General features: G+C 47.4%; 2 protein-coding genes across 11 annotated transcripts in view; both read right to left on the bottom strand.

The window, feature by feature from the left end:
* ARRDC1 (arrestin domain containing 1) overlaps positions 1-9,776 on the bottom strand; it is a 98,316-nt gene extending 88,540 nt beyond the window's left edge. Inside the window, exon 1 of the mRNA XM_088665001.1 lies at positions 9,743-9,776. The gene's annotated coding sequence lies outside the window, so the exon portion shown is untranslated. The remainder of the gene's footprint in view (positions 1-9,742) is intronic.
* Positions 1-12,632, bottom strand: part of LOC132591503 (uncharacterized) — an 86,703-nt gene that overhangs the window by 34,837 nt on the left and 39,234 nt on the right. The gene's annotated exons all lie outside the window — the stretch shown is intronic.

Here is a 12,632-nt window from a genome sequence, read left to right as displayed (position 1 = left end):
AAAACACCATCAAAGGATTTCTGGCATATGGCTGTCAAGCCTCCGCTTAAAGACCTCCAAAGAAGGAGACTCCAGCACACTCCTTGGCAGCAAATTCCACTGCTGAACAGCTCTTACTGTCAGGAAGTTCTTCCTAATGTTTAGGTGGAATCTTCTTTCTTGAAGCTTGAATCCATTGCTCCGTGTCCGCTTCTGTGGAGCAGCAGAAAACAACCTTTCACCCTCCTCTATATGACATCCTTTCATATATTTGAACATGGCTACCATATCACCCCTTAACCTTCTCTTCTCCAGGCTAAACATACCCAGCTCCCTAAGCCGTTCCTCATAAGGCATCGTTTCCAGGCCTTTGACCATTTTGGTTGCCCTCTTCTGGACACGTTCCAGCTTGTCAGTATCCTTCTTGAACACTGGTGATCTAGCTGGATGTTGAAGGGGAAAATGAGCTTTGGGAATGGGGGGTATGGAGTCTTTGAGTTACGGCCACGGCAAACCTGGAAGTGTATACTTCTGGGTTTCACTACACACATGTGCACAACTGCGCCACGTACATGCGCAGAAGTGCTCATTTGTGCTGCGTGTGTGCACAGAAGTGCGCCTCTATTTATGTTATTTTCGGGGTGTGAACGGACCCCCGGAACAAATTAAGTTTGTATCCGGAGGGTCCACTGTACTGTACTGTATTTACACAAATCTAATGCACCATTGAATCTAATGCGCACCTCAGTTTTCAAAGCCTTGAAACCAAAAAAGTATTTGCTGGCAAATGTAAATGCGTCCTCAAATCTAATGCATACCCTAATTTTCACGACATATTTTGGCCAAAAAAGGTGCGCATTACATCACCTACATTCTGTGGCAGCAAATTTCCAGTTTATAATTCTGTGTTGTGCTAGGTATTTCCTATTGCTTGCCCTGTATCTTCCAATATTCAGCTTCATTGGATTACTGCAGGTTCTAATACAATGAAAAAGGTGGGGGGGGGTGTAACTTTGTCCAGTTTTATGCACCTCTGTATTGTCTCCTTACTACCTTTTTATACGGACTAAAAAAGCCCCAACTGTTCCGACTAAACGACTAAACAACAACAATCAGGGAAACAGGTGGCGTTGTGGGTAAAACCACTGAGCTTAGGGCTTGCTGATCAGAAGGTCGGCGGTTTGAATCCCTGCGACAGGGTGAGCTCCCATTGCTCAGTCCCAGCTCCTGCCCACCTAGCAGTTCGAAAGCACATCAAAGTGCAAGTAGATAAATAGGTACCGCTCCAAGCGGGAAGATGAGCGGCATTTCCGTGTGCTGCTCTGGTTCACCAGAAGTGGCTTAGTCATGCTGGCCACATGACCTGGAAGCTGTACGCAGGCTCCCTCGGCCAATAACGCGAGATGAGCGCCGCAACCCCAGAGTCAGTCATGACTGGCCCTAATGGTCAGGGGTCCCTTTACCTTTAATAACAGTCCTTTCTGCCTCCCAACGGTGGCCATATCTCACCAAACGCTAGAGGATCACCTGTGTTGAATCATCAGGGTCATATCCTGCCTTCCTCAGTAGAATCCAATGCATTGAGTTGATCATGAGACTGGACACCAGGAGGTGCTACTCAGCAGTCTGAATCACTCTGCAGGCTTGGGGGAAGAGCATGCCTCCTCATCCTTCCCACCTGGGAAATGGGGAAAGAAGCATTTGTCTGTTTCATAACCAGGGGTTACAGGTTATTCATGGCCATCTTCTTGGGTTCCTGACCCATAGGGGTTGTTTTAAGGATATTCCTATGTGTGTACCACCCCCACCTCCCAAGGACCAGATTCAGGTATCTAACTGGCAATATGAAAGGTGTTTTCCCAAAGCAACATTACTTTATTTTACAAAATGAGCAATTCATCACAGTAAGCTGTAGTTTCGTTCACCAGCTCAAACTTCACAGATCTTTCTGAGTGGTCTACAACCAGTGCTATTTTTCTAGAGAACAAGGTGCTGGAACTCACAAGGAACCCCTCCCTTGTTCTCTTAGAATGGCAATGGCGCCCACCTGAGAGGTGCTGCAACTGAGTTCCAGCTGAGAAAAAGCCCTGTCTACCACCATTTAATTTAATTGATCCTTAATAGTCATGTCTATTAATTTTAATGGGCCTGCTCATGGCAAACATTGGCTACAATCCTGTTTTTTGATGAGAAAGTGCTGATGTCAGCCCCAGTCAATGCCCTTTAGCCCTTCATGCGGGAATAGGTAGGAAGATGAGGCAGATAAGAAGAGGGACCACTCTTTTGATTTTGCTATATTCCCGCCTTTACAAAGACAACTGCAACAATTTACAAGCAGAGGGAGCAGCGTTCATATATGATATTATGAGGTTTTGGGGGGACTAGATCTCCCTAAATGTGTTTGTGATTTAGTAAAAATTAGAATTAATCAAAGTTTGATTAAACTTTGTCGAGCAGGGAACCCCCCTGGATTTATGCTAATGAGTCAACCCAGCTCCTAGAGGTATCTGAATGGGCCATGATTAAAGGTAAAGGTACCCCCGACAGTTAAGTCCAGTTGCAGACGACTCTGGGGTTGCACACTTATCTTGCTCTATGGGCTGAGGGAGCCGGCGTTTGTCCACAGACAGCTTCCAGATCATGTGGCCAGCATGACTAAGCCGCTTCTGGCGAACCAGAGCAGCGCACGGAAACACCGTTTACCTTCCCACTGGAGCGGTGCCTATTTATCTGCTTGCACTTTGACGTGCTTTCGAACTGCTAGGTTGGCAGGAGATTAGCCCATTCAGGAAACCAACAGAGGGCAACAGCCAGGCAAGGGGGAGTTGGGCCCCTTCTTTGCTGGGTGCTAGTAGGGGGAGGCAAAAGCCAGGTTTAATGTTCCAATTTTTAATGATATATGCTGAAGGGAGGTCCTGGGAGTCACTTAACAGCGAGAAGGAGAAGGAGAGGCAGAACTCCAAGTGAGTTGGGGATGACAGGCTCAAACAATGAGATATAGAGGAAGGCTTTTTGCTGCCCTTGGAAGTGAATGCTGCACTTATGGGAGAAGCAGCCAGACCCTCACAGCACATGAATGCTCAGAAATCCCTCCATCTAGGTGCAGGTTGTATATACTGTATGTGTAAATAAAACCATACGTCATAAAGACATCAGTCTCTATTGCACCTCATTCTCCAAAAGGGAACACAGACCCTGGCAAACGACTCTGCAACCCCTGGAATCTCGCACTGATCATGGAACTTGGTGTTGCAAGTAACACACACACACACACACTCACCTGCAGCATGTTCATCTAAAATCCTGTGTCAGGTAAAATGCACTTTTACAACAAGTACTCATTAGCTAACTTCTGCTAATTATAGGGAGGAGCTATGACCACCCCTCCCACGAGTGTTGGTGATTTCAGCAGTGACAGCTCACACATTTCCTCCACGAGGGCCGGAAACTTGAGCAGTGAGTTTCTCAAGATTGCTGAATTCTCAGCTTGATCTCAAATGCAGTGCTGCCCTGACCCGTTGCATGGGCAGAACAACTTCTGTGGGTCCCCTTATCTTGCAAGAAGCAAGGGGTGCCAACTGAGAATGCTCCCAAGCTGCCTCCAATCTTGAACAACCCTGTGCAAAGTTAGAATCACAGTCGGTGGGTTGGAGCACTGGTTTTGTAGCCTCAGTTATTAGTATTGAACCTGTTGGCTGATTTGAGAAACCTTGATTAATCACTGAGGATCATACTCAATTAAGCTCCACTCAGAGTCAAGCCACTGAAAATTATGGACCTAAGTTTGTCATATTCATTAACTTCAATGGGTCCACTCTGAGTAGAACTTAGTTGGAATACAACTCTGTTTTAGTTGATTAACTGTTTCATTGATTAATCCTGTATCCCGTTTTGCCTGTCAAAAACTACAAACGGTCCAAAGTGAGGAGACCATTCTTTGTTTGTAAAAGATGGACACATAGCAGCACTTGTTTAAGTTGTGGGTCAAGACACAGTGTTGTTAACTAACAGGGTGGGGGGGGAGAGAGAGAGAGAGAATATGATGCCTCTTTTCATATGTCACCAGTCACCCATGCTCTGGTGTTGCACATGTGAGTGCAGGTATCATATTAGAAGAGGTTTCCTCTCTGCTAAAGGAAGAGGGAATGGAACGAATGGAACGCGGATGGCGCTGTGGTCTAGACTCTAAACCACAGAGCCTAGGGCTTGCTGATCGGAAGGTTGGCGGTTCGAATCTCAGCGACGGAGTGAGCTCCCGTTGCTCGGTCCCTCCTCCTGCCAACTTAGCAGTTCAAAAGCACATCAAAGTGCAAGTAGATTAATAATTACTGCTCCGGCAGGAAGGTAAACGGCGTTTCTGTGCACTGCTCTGGTTCGCCAGAAGCTGCTTAGTCATGCTGGCCACATGACCCGGAAAAATTGCGGACAAACATCTGCTCCCTCAGCCTGTAAAGCGAGATGAGCGCCACAACCCCAGAGTCGTCCGCGACTGGACTTAACTGTCAGGGGTCCTTTACCTTTTTAAAGGAAGATGGAATGTCTCTTCTTGGAAGAGACTCTGCTGTGTGGGGTTCTATTTATGTGTCACAGCCTGCATCCTCTTAAAAGAGACATTCTGTGCCAAGAGAGTGCCCCTCCTCAGATAGCACCCCTCACTCCCCTGCATTGCCTGTAGGTCTCACAACAAGCCTTGTGTTCGGAAGTGGCATTCTCAGGGAATAAAGCCTCTAAGACAGGGCTCGCCGCCTGAAGCTCTTTCAATTCACAATAGTCAATTAATTTTGTCATTAATTGATATGGTTCCATGTTTATTTTATGAATGCTTAATTTTATTTTATTTTTGCTAGGGGCTAACAGATCTGCTTGCATCACTTCCCTTGAACATAGCCAGGATTCTTTTGGGTGGGGGGACAGGCCTTTTGTTAGAGGGGGTAGAACCTCAGTTTGTATTTTTATTGATTTTTATTGCTTTTGGGGGGAGCTGCCCCTCTCTGCCCCCCCCCCCCGGCTATGCCCTATCCCTTTAATCCCTTTGCTCTTCACCCACCCCCCTGGCCAAACCTTGCTCCCTTTACACCTTGCCCACTTCCTTACCTATTCCCCCATTGCTGGCTTGGCTTGGCCCAAGCTCCACTACCCACCTCACCTTTAAAAGACCTGGAGGTGCTTCAGAGTGTGGCTTGCTAAACTGGTGTATGTAGTGCCGCCACCCCAACCCACCCCGGTAACGCTGCTGCAGGCACATTTAACAGAGGTTGGGAAGAGGCACATCACAGCATGCAAACCACAGAGCATGTTGTTGTTGTTGTTTAGTCGTTTAGTCGTGTCCGACTCTTCGTGACGCCATGGACCAGAGCACGCCAGGCACTCCTGTCTTGCACTAACTCCCGCAGTTTGGTCAAACTCATGTTCGTAGCTTCGAGAACACTGTCCAACCATCTCGTCCTCTGTCGCCCCCTTCTCCTAGCGCCCTCAATCTTTTCCAACATCAGGGTCTTTTCCAAGGATTCTTCTCTTCTCATGAGGTGGCCAAAGTATTGGAGCCTCAGCTTCACGATCTGTCCTTCCAGTGAGCACTCAGGGCTGATTTCCTTAAGAATGGATAGGTTTGATCTTCTTGCAGTCCATGGGACTCTCAAGAGTCTCCTCCAGCACCATAATTCAAAAGCATCAATTCTTTGGCAATCAGCCTTCTTTATGGTCCAGCTCTCACTTCCATACATCACTACTGGGAAAACCATAGCTTTAACTATACGGACCTTTGTAGGCAAGGTGATGTCTCTGCTTTTTAAGATGCTGTCTAGGTTTGTCATTGCTTTCCTGCAGATGTTGCTGGACTCCTTGGCCTCAGCATCTCCAGGAATGATGGGAGTTGTAGTCCAACAACATCTGGACGGCCAAGAGTTTCCCAAGGAGCCCAAGAAAGTAAAATCTCTGACTGTCTCCATTTCTTTCCCTTCTATTTGCCAGGAGGTGATGGGACCAGTGGCCATGATCTTGGTTTTTTTGATGTTGAGCTTCAGAGCATATTTTGCACTCTCCTCTTTCACCCTCATTGCAGTATACTGCTATTTCATTTTTTAAAAAATATAGCTAACAACGATTAAAATACACAAGAGCAATGTAAAAATTAAGCAAGCCACCAGCTGACTGTTACAGAACAGTATTTTTTTCCTAATTGTCCTCATAATGGTCATATAAATCAAATTGAGTTGTTTGTTGGATTATCGAATTATGTTTCAAAATGATTTAGTATTTGACTGTTATTGTAACAATTGATTCACATTTTTATTGCTCAGTTGTCAGCCACTTTGAGCATGTTTATAGGGAATGTAGCACACGAATTTAAATAATAAATAAAAAGTTTCCCACATTCATCTTAATTGTTCGGGGTAGTTTTTTTTTTTTTTTAAAAAAAACATTTCTGATTATCTGGGAGTGCATTTTAGCTGATCAAAACTTTTTTAAAATTGATTTGCCAGCTGATGAGCCCATTCCAACATGGCAGTTTTCATTCCTTTACGTGTCCCATGTCATCCCTAGTTCTTATCCCATGCCTACTCCCAGTCCCAGTTAGTCCTACCTAAGGAAGAGCTACTGAAATTTATAGGCAACTAACTTAGGTTCAGCATGTTATGCGGGTGGCGCTGTGGTCTAAGCCACTGAGCCTAGGGCTTGCCGATCAGAAGGTTGGCGGTTCGAATCCCCGCGACGGGTGAGCTCCCGTCGCGGGGGTTGGCGGTTCGAATTTGCTGCCGCGGAGTGTGGTGGAGTCTCCTTCTTTGGAGGTCTTTAAGCGGAGGCCATATGTCAAGATTGCTTTGATGGTGTTTCCTGCTTGGCAGGGGGTTGGACTGGATGGCCCTTGTGGTCTCTTCCAACTCTATGATTCTACGATCAACTTAAAGGTAAAGGTAAAGGACCCCTGACAGTTAAGTCCAGTCGCAGATGACTCTGGGGTTGCGGCGCTCGTCTCGCTTTACAGGCTGAGGGAGCTGGCATTTGTCCGCAGACAGTTTTTCTGGGTCATGTGGCCAGCATGACTAAGCCGCTTCTGGCGCAATGTCACATCGAAATCAGAGCAGCACACGGAAATGGCATTTACCTTCCCACTGGAGCAGTACCTATTTATCTACTTGCACTTTTTGGTGTGCTTTCGAACTGCTAGGTGGGCAGGAGCTGGGACCGAGCAATGGGAGCTCATCCCGTCATGGGGATTCGAACTGCCGACCTTCTGATCAGCAAGCCCAAGAGGCTCAGTGGTTTAGACCACAGTGCCACCCGTGTCCCCTGGTAAATATGGTATATGCTTCTAAATGCTAGTTGCAGGGAATCACAAGCTGCTTTTTTCCCTCAGGTCTGGCTTGCAGGCTTCCCATTGGAGCGTCTGGTTGGCCATTGTGAGAACAGGTGGCTGAACTAAGTGGGCCTTTGACCTGATCCATCAGGGCTATTTTTATGTTCTTAACCCAAGATACAGACACTGACGGCTTCGTTGTTGTTGTTTAGTTGTTTAGTCGTGTCCGACTCTTCGTGACCCCATGGACCAGAGCATGCCAGACACAACAAAATAGTTCATTTTTCACATGGTCTAAGTGGCTTATTAGCTCCCCATTCCAGATTCCGACAAAAGTTCAAAACAAAGCACGCTCTCCACTATAACTGGACTGAATTCTTTAAGAAATGAATATAAATGTCTGATACCTTTCAAGACTGCTGTTTTCTCTATGCATCCCCATTTAGGGATCAGCCATAATATGATTGCTGTTGTCTATGTTTGTCTATTGCATGTATTTCAGAAATAACAAGAATAAACTTTTAAAAGTGCAGAGGCTTGATAAGAAGCTGATGCTTATATGACCTAACTATCCCATAGCCAATACACCTCCATGATTGAGGAGCTGTCCCATGTGCAATGCAGAAGAATGGTCTTCAGTCAAAGCCTGTTTGTTAGTTCTATGCTATTAAACCTGGGGTGACCCCAAAACACACCTAAAAATAAGGAAGTGGAGGTGTGCACCCTAAGCTCTGAACAACATCCTATCCTACAATGATACAACCAAGAATGTATCCTGCAGGACAGTCGTAGTCAACCTTTTCAGACCCAGGAACCATTAGGGATAAGGAACAGAGAGACCCAGAATATCATTGTGGCCCTCCATACCTCTCTATCTGGCCCTCAGAACTTTCCCTAGGTCACATGCCTCACCTGCACCCCCTTTTTCCAGTTGTTTTGCCTGGCTGGAATATGTCCTCCTTGAATTCTGATCATGTCTCTTCCTTGTCTGGATGAAGGATGGAGAAGGGTATGCGAGGGACTTAACTGAGCTGCCTTGTTTTGATTATGCATTTTGCGTTTTTATATTGTGATTTTATCTTGTGTAGCGCGGGTATAGGTAAAGGTAAAGGGACCCCAGACCATAAGGTCCAGTCGTGACCGACTCTGGGGTTGCTCACTCATCTCGCATTATTGGCCGAGGGAGCCGGCGTATAGCTTCCAGGTCATGTGGCCAGCATGACAAAGCCCCTTCTGGCAAACCAGAGCAGCCCATGGAAACGCCGTTTACCTTCCCGCTGTAGCGGTTTATCTATTTATCTACTTGCATTTTGACGTGCTTTCGAACTGCTAGGTTGGCAGGAGCTGGGACCAAGCAATGGGAGCTTACCCCGTCACAGGGATTCGAACCGCCGACCTTCTGATCAGCAAGCCCTAGGCTCAGTGGTTTAACCACAGCGCCACGGGCGGTATATAAACTTAATAAATAATAATAACATAATAACAATTCAAGGCCAACCTACACAAGCTGCAATATGTGGTTAATATCATCAGCCTACCAGAGAGGGTTACTGTGAGAATAACTGGAGATTTAAGAAAATCACTTTGAGCGCTCAAGAATTGCACTACACATATCAGGAAGGGGGAAATCTCAGGACCGGAGGGCCAGATGTGGCCCTCGGGTCTCTTCCTAAGCCACTCCTTCTCTGCAAGCCACACCCCTCTTCCCAGACCACACCCCTTTCCACTCCCACTTTGTGTCCTCCTTGAGTGCTTCTGCCTGACTGAAGAATGGAGGGTTGTGCGTATATGCAGACACACCTGAACAATGTGACTTCAAGGCTCACCCCATTCCTGTGACTGCAGTCTGATTCCACTGTTTTCATTGCTGCCAAGTTTTCCCTTTTCTCGCGAGGAAGCCTATTCAGCATAAGGGAAAATCCCTTTTAAAAAAGGGATAACTTGGCAGCTATGTGTTTTTAATACAGTGGTACCTCTGGTTGCGGACATGATCCATTCCAGGGTACCATTTGCACCCCGAAAAGTTCACAACCAGAGCAGCGCTTCTGTGCATGCGCAAAGCACGATAACATGGAAGTAAACACTTCTGGGTTTGCTGCGTTCGCAAGCTGAAAAGATACAACCTGAAGCGGACGCAACGTGAAGTATGACTGTACAGTACTGAATTTTAAATGATTCTAACCTGCCCTGGGACCTGCTGCTAAAGCGTGGGTCATCACAATAAAAATTATAGACTGAACTTGATCTTGGTTTTGGTGTACTATAGCCTACTGTACAAGCCATTGTTCCATTTACTTTTGGGTTCTGGTTGTGCCCGCCATTGTCATACAACCCTTGGAACATTGCCTAAGAGAGGAATGCGGACCTCAGGCTGATAGAAGTTTCCCTACCTGCTGATGAATATCATGGCATTATATCTCATTGGGAGAGGCTGAACACAAGAAAACTGGAAGCTTCATTTACTACCTTGAAGATCCGCTGAGTTGAAGGAAATCTATTTCCAAATCCACTCCCAAAGTAGGCATCTGATCTATCCAGGTTCCTCTATGCCAGAGCTTTCCAAACTGTGTGTCGCGACATATTAAAGTGCCAGGCTGCAGTGTGTACGTGTGTCACGCAAATGTTCCCCACACTCCCTTCCAGGGCTGGAAAGCGGTTAGTTTAACCTCTGGTTTGCTAGTAAAACTGAATTACTGTGTCGCAAAAGGATGCATATCTTACAAAGTGCGCCACCAACATGAAAAGTTTGGAAAGCTCTGCTCTACACCAGGGGTCGGCAAGGTTTACCTCACCTGGGCCAGTTCACTCAAGCGAAGATCCCTCAGCGGGCCGGACTGCGCGCACGCATGAGCACCCGCCCACAATTTCGGGCGTCTGTGTCTGCGCAGACGCGATGTTCGGCACAGCGAAAGCGAGTCCCCGTGCTGTGCTATGCCAGTTTAGCACAGCACGCAGGGAGTCACCGAGCAGGCCGCTTGGTTCAGAGGTGACTCATGGGCCAGTTAAAAGACCCCTGTGGGGCACTTGTGGCCCATGGGCCTTAGGTTGCCTACCCCTGCTCTACACCTTCCCCAACCACCACCTGGCCACACATCACCCAAGCCTAGCCTGCTTATCAAAGTCCACCATATGTTCCGATTTCCAGGTGTCAATGCTACATACATTTCACACATTATGCGCACCCACGCAAAGGGCACAGGAAGTCACTGTGCCTCCATGGGCAATTCATGTGTTGAATAGTGCAGGAGTAGCTAGTGGCATTGTGGTCTAAACCACAGAGCCTAGGGCTTGCCAATCAGAAGGTCGGTGGTTCGAATCCCCACGACAGGGTGGGCTCCCGTTGCTCGATTCCAGCTCCTGCCCACCTAGCAGTTCGAAAGCACATCAAAGTGCAAGTAGATAAATAGGTACCACTCTGGCGGGAAGGTAAACGGCATTTCCATGTGCTGCTCTGGTTTGCCAGAAGTGGCTTAGTCATGCTGCCCACATGACCCGGAAGCTGTACGCCAGCTCCCTCGGCCAATAAAGCGAGATGAACGCCACAACCCCACAGTCGTCCACGACTGGACCTAACGGCCAGGGTCCCTTTACCTTTTAGCTAGTGGTGTACTGGTGTCTGCCAGATGTTTCCAGACTCCCAGCCCAGTCAAGCGCAGTCAATGGTCAAGGGTGAGTTGCACTTCAGCAACATCTGGCCAGCACCACATTGGCTACCTCTGGGGTCATGGCTAAGAGCACTGGATAAGAGTTATGGCTAAGAGCACTGGATAAGAGTTAGGGAGACCTGGGTTCAAATCCTCACCCAATAAAACTCACCTAGTCACTATGGGCCAGTCACCCACCTACCATGCAAGATTGGTGGGAAGCCATAAGCCAGATAGAGCAATGCTATACATGTCTACAAGAAGTTGTTTTATGCTCAGTAGGGCTTACTCTCAGGTAAGAATGCACAGGATTGTAACCTCAGTCAACCATCAACAAGGAGGAATGCGCTTGGACTTTTGGTATATTTGATTCATTCTACCTCAGCTGAATATAGAAAAAGTTGTGTCTCCTGCAATGAAGATGTCAGAATGCTCAGGGTTGCTTCTTATACATGTGGGGCAATCCACAGCTCCCATCATCCTTTACTACTAGCCATGCTGGTTGGCACTGGTGGGAGTTGGACTTCAGTGACATCAGTCTATCCCCGCCGCAAGCAGCAGCGCCGTCAGGACAGGGCTTGGGGGGCAGAAGCCCAGCCCATTCTAACTCAAGACCAGTGCAAAAAATAGCTGCTGAATCTCTCCGTCATCACCCCTGCACAGCTTCAGAAAACCACAAAATTAAGTTAACAGAAGTCAAGTCTGCCATCCTAGCTCACCCAGTCTTTTGTGACCCCCAAAAAGCTTCTATGGGGGGGGGGTTGAGGGCACCTTAGTACTGAGTCACACCATGGGTCTCTGTCTAGACAATATCCTGTGCATTGAGGGTGGGGGCTTTTTTCAGTCTGAGCTGAGGGCCAAATTCACTTGTGAGCTACCTTCCAGGGGCCATATGCCCGTGGATGGGAAGGATGAAGGGCAAAAGTGGGCAGGACAATGTATGTGCCTCTTCCCTTTCTACAGTAGACTACATTCCAGCTATTCAGAGCTGGAGGTTTCTTTATACTATAAACTTTGATGATGATGATGATGATGATGATAATGATGATAATAGAATCATAGAGTTGGAAGAGACCACAAGGGCCATCCAGTCCAACCCCCTGCCAAGCAGGAAACACCATCAAAGCATTCTTGACATATGCCTGTCAAGCCTCTGCTTAAAGACCTCCAAAGAAGGAGACTCCACCACACTCCTTGGTAGCAAATTCCACTGTCAACAAGCTTCACTTTTGTGGGCATCTCCTTGCCCCTCCTCCCTGACACAGCTGCACCTGCAGGCTTGTGTTCATGTTTATGTCTCAGCTTCTGAAAAGACTTTGAAGACTGACCTTCGTTCCCACGGGACTGCCGTCGTCATCTCCCCCTGAGATTTGCAACTGGCGCCCTCAGCCATTTCCATTGAAGCATTCTGTGCAGCCACTTGTTCCAGGTCTGACGCTACAGCCAGCTCCTGCTGCAATTCCCAAGTGGCGCCCTCAGCTCTTGCATTCACTGGAGACAGCCAGCTCTTCCTGTGGTTTGCAACCGGGTGCCCCAGCACTCCAGCAATCATTTGGGAATCACCATCACAGCTTCCTCCCCCTCCAAGAGCTAGCTTCAATGATTCCCACATCTCGCGAGCCGAATTGCATGCACCAACATAAATAAATTGTCCCGGACATAAACTTAGGATAATCATTCCTTTATGGTGGGCAGTAAAACTTTCACAGTGA

The sequence above is a fragment of the Zootoca vivipara genome, chromosome Z2 (genome assembly GCF_965207765.1).
Source record: "Zootoca vivipara chromosome Z2, rZooViv2.hap1.1, whole genome shotgun sequence".
NCBI lineage: Eukaryota > Metazoa > Chordata > Lepidosauria > Squamata > Lacertidae > Zootoca > Zootoca vivipara.
The sequence above is the reverse complement of the archived record's forward strand: the minus strand, read 5'-3'. Positions and strand labels throughout refer to the sequence as shown.